The sequence below is a fragment of the Zootoca vivipara genome, chromosome 5 (assembly GCF_963506605.1).
Source record: "Zootoca vivipara chromosome 5, rZooViv1.1, whole genome shotgun sequence".
Taxonomy (NCBI): Eukaryota; Metazoa; Chordata; class Lepidosauria; order Squamata; family Lacertidae; genus Zootoca; species Zootoca vivipara.
Window position 1 is genome coordinate 16,707,323 of NC_083280.1, and position 8,451 is coordinate 16,715,773.

Consider the following 8,451-nt stretch of genomic DNA (forward strand, 5'->3'; position numbering starts at 1 on the left):
AAACAAAACACAAAAAACCCTAACAATGACACTCTCTCTCTCTCTCTCTCTATATATATATATATGTGTGTGTGTGTGTGTGTGTGTGTGTGTGTGTGTGTGTGTATAAACGCATGCTATAATCTCCAGTAAAAGAAACAAATGGAGATGTAGCAGGCTTTAGGTTTGTCTGTACATACCAATGAGATTAATTTCGACCTCGCTGGTGAAAACGTTTTAGAAGCATACATTTAAAAGCTTGCTGCATAATTGTCACTTCTATAAAACCACAATTGTCAGTCTCCAAAATATATGGCAAATCAAATGTTAACATCTGCTGCTCAGAAATGTGGAGAAGCAGAAGACAGATGTGGATTTACTGCAGGGGAAACCCTGTGACTCTCAATTGCTCAGTCGGCAGAGCATGAGACTCTTAATCTCAGGGTCGTGGGTTTGAGCCCCATGTTGGGTAAAGATTCCTGCATTGCAGAGGGCTTGGACTAGATGACCCTTGTGATCCCTTCCAACTCTACAATTCTATGATTATTGAATTACAGCTCTCATCAGTGCTGGCCATCAGCTGGTCCTCCATTTGGGAGGACCAAAGGTTTCCCCTTTTTAGTTTACTGACTGCTGTACTTCCTTACACATGGTAACAAAGCGCTAGAAATAGACCTGACATAAGAGAGATGGCTGCTAGGCATAATGGCGATCTAGTGCCTCCAGCATTGAAGGCCCCATACCTCTGTACCAATCATTGAGGAACAGCAGGAAAGGGTTACTGTTGAACTGAATTTCTTAATTGAATTGAATTTATACACTATAGGAATCATGCCCTGCCTATAGGCTGCCACTAGGCATTTGGTTGGCCACCGTGGATAACATGATGCAGGACTACATAAGCTTTTGTCTGACTCAGGACAGCTCTTAGGTATTCACAGCTATCCGATTCCACTCAAGATATACTCTGGCCATGAAACTATACTACGTAAACTACATCAGTGGCATTCGAAATTCAGAAATATAATCTAGGTGCCCAATAGCTCCTTCAACCAGGGTTACAGTTATGGAAATGGAATGTCTAGTTGCCATTTGGGGGCCAGAAGACTCAAAAGTCATGCTTTTTATATGACTTTTTGGTTCCCGAAACTTCATTCTGATTGTGCAGATAAAATATAATGGATAGAAATCGATAGGATATGTTGCTAGCTTGTGAAAACAGTCAAGGTCCAAGGATCCCCAGTCATGCACCTCGAAATGGTGAAGAAGTCAGCGTCATCCTGGCGCCTGGGCATCTTCGCTTGAACACTGATCAACCAATGTATTTAACCAGCACATAGTTCAATGTTATATATGCCACCACCTACCTTCAATGGCTCTATGCAGTTAATGCAAGATAAATTTGGCTGTGTGCATATAAACAACGAATAGGGGATGCAATTAGATTTCAGAACAGTGGAGTCTACCAGAAAAATAAATAACTCTAAGGGTACCATACAAGCAAAGCTTATATAGGAAACAGAGAGAAGATTAGGCTACTGAACAGAGCTGATGCACTCTTTTTATTTGAAAATACAAAAACCAGTATCTTACATGCAGCATTTGTGAGAGCCTTGGACTAACTCAAATGAATGCACTCACTGATGTCAGTTGACGGGATCATCTATCTAATGTGTTCCAGGAAACCCTTGAGTTCCTCCAAAGTTCATCAGGGATTCTTCAATGAGGAAATCAGAAGAAGCAGGCAAGCCTCCTTTAAGAACACCTTGCCCACCATCATCTGCCTTCCCTTTCAGTGTACAAGCTGTATGTTCTAGATTTATTTGTTTCATTATAAATCACTTCCCACGCTTTGTGTACTTTCACTTTTTCATCTTCCAAATAAGCATGCCAGCCAAACTTGTTATCAAAACCCTCTAGGTCCAGCAACTCATGATTTTCCAAAGTGCTCCATGGTTTAGGTCCGGCAGCGCCAGCCCTCCCCTCTCTTTTGAATCAGTTAATAATTTTAATTTTATCCTAGCTGGTTTATAATTCCAAATGAATTTAGTGAGGTCATTGTTTGAAGATGTTATTTCCTGTTCCCAATATTGGCAACATTTGAAACAAAAAGAGCATTCTGGGTAGGATGTTCATTTATATGGTCTCAATTCTTCCTAGCAATGATAAATTTAGCCTATTCCAAATGTCCAAAGCTCTTTTAACCTCTTTCCATACTTTTATATTATCTTTAACCAAATTGTTTGTATTATTAGTAATCCATATTCCAAGATATTTAGTTTTGTTTACTACTTTCAATCCCACTTTATCTTGTAATCAGCCAATCTCCTCTCTTGGTAAATTTTTAACTATTATATTTGTTTTATTCATATTGATATCCAACCCTGCTAATTCGCCAAATTCTTTAATTTTCTCCAATGCTTGGGGGATACTTTCAATTGGGTCCTCCACTGTAATTATAACATTGTCTGCGAATGCTTTTACCGTGTGGACATTCTTTCCAATTGTGATTCCTTTAACTTTATCATATTCCCTTAAATTTTTTAACAGAAATTCCAGACATAGAATAAATAAAAGTGGGGACAGGGGGCATCCTTGCCTAGTACCTCTTTGGATCTATATCTCTCCAGTTATCTCATTGTTCAATATTAATTTGGCTCTCTGCGTTTTATCAATTACCCTTATTCCCCTTGAAAAAACTTCACCAAATCCCAAATTCATCACATATTTCTTTATAAATATCCACGATACTTTGTTGAAAGCTTTCTCCGTGTCAAGTAATAGGAATGCCGCCTTTTTGTTAATCTTCACACTTAGATATTCTAAAATATCTATGATGTTCCTCAGATTGTTATGCATAAACCTATTTGGGAGGAATCCCGCTTGATCTCTATTAATTAAATTTCCCAGGATCTTTTTCATTCTGCTAGCTATTAAATCTGAGAATATTTCATAATCTTTTTTTACTAGAGAAATTGGCTGAATTTTTTTGATTCGGATTGTATCCGAATTTTGTTTTGGAATAACTGATATACACTTGTTCCCAAGATTTTGGGGTTGTTCCTTTCTCCAGAATCTCGTTCATTAATGTCCTTAAAGGTTCTATCAATATTTTTGCAAACTTTTTATAAAATAGCGTAGTTAATCCGTCTGTTCCTGGTGACTTCCTGGGCTTCGCTCTCTTAATTGCCTCCTGCACCTCCTCAGTTGAAAAGGGTTCATTAAAAAACTTAATCTTTTCTTCATCGATTTTTAGTATGTTAGCTTTTTTAAAATACTCAATCCTTAATTGATCTGTTTTGCCCTCCAAACACAGTCACAAAAACAAAACAAAAAAGCCACAAAAACAAAAACGCAAAATAAATAGCAAAAACAGACAGACCTCAGCGTAACACTCAAAACGGAAGTGTGGTGCTTAGAACGGAAGTGTGACACTCAAAATGCAGCACGTTTGGCTTCTGAGAAGTTTGCAAACCCGAACACTTACTTCCTGGTTTGCAGTGTTTGGGTTCCAAGCTGTTTGAGTAACAAGGCGTTTGAGAACCAAGGTACCACTGTAGACTTTCCCTTCCTTTCTGCTGTTGTCCCTCCTTTCCCTACTTTTAAGAAAATGAAAATTACCAGAAAAAAACCATTAAAAATGGGTCATAGCCCTGCTGGGAGCTATGTTAGGTTTGTCTGTCACCTAATTACGAGTCCTGGCTTATTAGTAGAAGACCTGTACCCAAATTTTCGAAGGTGGGTCAGGTTCACAGGTGAGGACTATGCTATCTCATGTAAAAAATAATACAAAAAGTCAATATACAGTTCCCAATGGAAAGCTGTAGACATTGGTCATGGGGAAAATAGGAAATTAAAAAATGACCCAGTCCCAAAATAGGAGCACTAGCATGGGGTCCTAAAGATGCAGTGACAATCTATGACTCCTAATATCAACACAAGCAGTTTGAAACTGTGAACCTGCCCTTTAGACGCTCCCCAGAATAATTCTGCCTAAAGATGGTTGTGAGAGGTAGACAGCAGCATGCTCCCTCTTCCCTTCTCCCCACCCCCACCGCAAAGTTACACATCTCCCTAATCGTTTCTCTGTTCAATAACCTCCAGAGACCTGAAGTCTGCAGCTATTGCACAAAGCAGCTGTCAAGAAAAGAAATCCAATTAAACTTTTTGCCATGGGGCTGACCCCGATTGTAGGCTGCAGTATAGACCAGACAGTGTCACTCAAGCATTAGGTAACACACAAGAACAGGCAAGGCACTTCACACAGCAGGCACAATGCCACACTCTTTGACTCCAGTTAATTAATGCAGCATAATTACAGCCCTCCCGATTCTACCCTCTTGTCACAACGGCCAATTCAAATCACCACTGCATATATGAAGCACATACTGAAATTGTCATTAAGAGCAATTCGATCATTCTATTACAGAAGATGAAATGTGTCCTGTCTCCAAAGCCAGAAGATCAGGGACATGCTATGGGTTTGTGCACACTGATGACGAGTTACCTCTTCCCTTCCTATGGTTTTCTCCAACCAGTTTTGTTGGTATCTGCACTAACCATGGTTTGAAGCGGGTTTGCTTTGAAACAATGATTTATGTCACTGGGACGCTGCAATTAAAGTAAGCTATGGGGAGGAAGAAATTTGTGCAGAAAAGGGGAGGAGTGAAGGGATGCAAACCCCTGCAACCCTAAACCGTGGTTTGGCGATCTGGACCGCCGTGTCTGCACAGACCCTTATACTCTGTGACTATAAGGATAGTAATTAAGGCATACTGTTGGATAACTAAACCATGATAGCATGCCATATATGTGTCCTGCCCAAAGGATGTAGCATTTAGAAGCCTCTTTTTCTGTCTGGAATAAAATTAAAGTCACTACATAGCAGTATTGCAATACAATAGCAGATTGCATGCAATGTTGCAACTGTAAACACGTTTGGTGGGAGCTCAGCACCTTCCTCACATAGCTTCCTTCCTACATACACCATCACTCAAGAAACCCAATGCAGGAAGCTGCCTTTTAGAAAGAGAGTATTGGTCCATGTTGCTTAGTAGAGCAGTGGCTCTCCAGGGTTTCAGGTAGGTAGGAGGCATTTCCAGCTTTACCTGGAGATTCCAAGGACTAAACCTGGGACGTCTGCATGAAAAGCAGATGCTCTACCACTGAGCTATGGTTGTTCCCAAAGGGTCTAACAAAAGAATGCACTTTGCTGTGAGCATGCACCAAAAACAAACACCAAAAACAAATCACATGGAGGAAGGGCACAATGTGAATCTCTGTTACACATGCAAAGAGCTAGAGGCCACAACTTATTGAGGTTTTCCACCACACCTCCACACAGAAATGCTCATATGCTTTTCTCAGCCATGACGGCATGTCCAAAGGATAAGTGGCCACACTCTTGTCAGCACAGATGCAAAATGCATGTAGACATTTTGTCAATGCACAAAGCAGCTGTGAATTCCACCGAAGCCAACAAGAGTCCACAGAGTAAGGGCTTTTAGAACTGGAGTGAGATACTGCCTTAAGTACTTTGGGAGGAATTCAGTGTCGCTCTAAGGCAACTGCTCCATCAATGCAAGCATTCCTGCTTGCCAGACAATCTGCTGTCTCTCCTCTACACAAACCTGCTATTCCAGGGTTTCTCCTGACCCTCCCAAGCAGATTTGGAGATAATGGAGGGCAGGGGGAGGCGGAGAAATCATACAGGGGGAGGAGAGGGGTTCAAGTCCCATTGCCCTAGTTTCTGCTAGCACAACTTACTTGAATCTGGTCCTTTGTCTGAAAAGTGCTTACTGACTAAAGAGAGTAAAACTTCCCTTGCTCCCTAAGAGCAAGGATGCCTTATTTTACTAAAGCAAAATGGCGCAGATAAACTCGCACATGATTAGTCTATTAAATCCTGAAAAATCACCTCCCCTCAATGCTTACCTCCGTGTCTTGCAATCAGGGAGTCCCTGGTTCAATTCCCACACCGTAAACTTAAGGCGCATCCGACGCACATTTGAAGTACATGACTTCCCCCAAAGAATCCTGGGAACTGTAGCTTCCCCTGGAAGAACTGCAATTTCCAGCACCATGAATAAACTACAGTTTGTAATCCATGTGCTTTAAATGTGTAGCTGGGTGTGCTTTGAATGTATGGGGTGGCTCTGCCCAAGAACTCTGCCTACAACCTTGGCAGGAAGCAGATTCCTATAGGGATGGTTTCACTTTAGCAACAGCACCCTTTTATTAACCTTCCTCATTCACAAGAACGCAGGAACCTCCTGCCTTGTACTGAGACAGACCTCCATCTAGCTCAATATTGTCTCACTGGTGAACAGCGGCTCTCCTGGGTTTCAGGCAGAACCTACCTGGAGACACTGGGGATTGAACCTGGGAACTTCTGCATGCACAACAGATGCTCTCCCAACAAAACTGCTAATACATTTGTAATGCTAAGCAGGGACTGGTCTGCTTTCAAATTGGATGGGGAGGGGAAGGGTCACATGTTGAGATTCCAGCATTGCAGGGGGTTGGACTAGATGACCCTACAATTCCGTGATTAAATAGTCTTCTGAGGCTGCAATCCTAGCCATGCCTAAACTCATGACTAAGCGCAGCTGAATTAAGAAGAGCATACACCCAGGTGAATGGGGTTAGGATAGTAGCTTTAGAGACGAGGAGGGGTGGGAAGCAAAACGGGAATTCCAAGACATTCCACCCTTTGTGCGGGGATCAAAGTGGGATTCCCACCCGCCCCCGTTCCGTTTCCCTCCCCGCACAGAACAAGATGCAAAAGGACTCTGAGCAACCAACTCCCCTTCCAAAGAATAAAAGACCCGTCCGCTCCACTCACATGCCCTGCTGAAGTTGCAGCGGCGCGCTCGGCGAGACCACCAGGCTGCCAAGGATGCACACGAGCCACGCTCCGTTCGGGGTCATCTCGGCGGGGCTCCGAGGTCGAAAGCCGCCGGCTGCAGGTCTTCAGCTGCCCGTCCCGGGCTGGCGCTGCTGCCGAAGAGCAGCGAGCTGGGGGAAAGTTGGCATCGGGGAACTTCAGAGGGGACGGTCGCTGCGCGTTCAGATTAAGAGGGATTAAGGAAATTTAACAAAAAATAAAATTATTTTTAAAAAATCGGGAAGCGCTGTCGCACCGGCGGCGTACGGGGGAAGCAACCGATTAGGGCAATTTCCCTCCAGCTTTCTGCGTCTCTCCTCGCCGCGTTGCTCAGCAGACCCGCGCAAGCAACAGGCTCTGCTGAAGCTCCACCTCCCAGGCGCAGCTTGCAGCCCTCCAAATCATTTAAAGCCTCCGCCGAGCCAATCACGCTTTTCCAAGTTCCTCGCCCCGCCCACAATTTGGGTCGGGGGTGGGAGGCGCGCTCTGCTGGGATTCCTAGGAAAAAAGAAGAACCCGTCAATGGGGATGGACTATCTAGTTGAATTTACAGCCCCACGTGGAGGAGTCAGGCTCATTTGCTTCCCGTTCGCAGTCGATCAAGTCGTGTCTAACTTTGCACTGGCTACGTAGAATAAATACGGCGCTTCGGTCGCATCACCGTCAATAAATTCCTCTCTAATTCTGCGTCCAGAAATGCTAAATTCTGCAACTGGAATTGTGTAACCGTAGCACTGTACACATACAGTATTTACTGTTTCTGGCTGTGAAATGGGGAGGGGGGGATAACTTCAACCTGAGTGCCTAGATAGATAAACAGACTTGGAAGAGGAATTTATAAAGGTTATACCATCAGCCCCAGGAAAACTGCACATTCTCTTTTGTTTTGGGGTGGAACTTCAGCCAGCCAGACCCTCTTCTGTAGCAGTCCGTGCAGACCAATCAAGGTGTCTTCCAGCTATGCAAAGCCCTACCCTGCTCAAACAGAGATTCTGCTAGTATGGGTACAGGTGAGGAAACAACCCTACTGAGCTCTTGTAACCCTAATGCTTCAGCAGGTGGGATCAACTTACTTCCTCAAGCCTTGAATCAGCCTCAGGGCACTAAGCACTGTGATCCATTCTTTCAAATGAAACTTGTGTGTCATGGAAGACATGCCAGTAAGGAAGCTGGACAAGGTTGATTGTTTCTCTTAGACAAGAAGGAAACAAAAACTGCTGACTCTACCAAGTCTAGTGCCATCTAGTGACCAAGTAGCAAAATTACACTATCCACCAGGGCTGGTCCACACCCATAAGGCAAGGTGAGGCAACCATCTTCAATAGCAAGATTTACAGGGGCAGCAGATTCCAATGTCAATCTTTTTTTCCCCTCCTGCCCCCCCCCCCGATGTAGGACTTCCTGCAACCCTTCTTCCATGGTGGGCACAATTTTGGGGTCTGACTCAGGTGCCAAAATATATTGGGCTTGCCCTGCTATGCACGCAATGTGCTTAGGATTGCTGCCTGAATGGCACACCCAGACAAAATAAGACTTGTAATAGTTTGTTCACTCTTCTGCAGTGTTAAAGGATAAACTAATCTCAT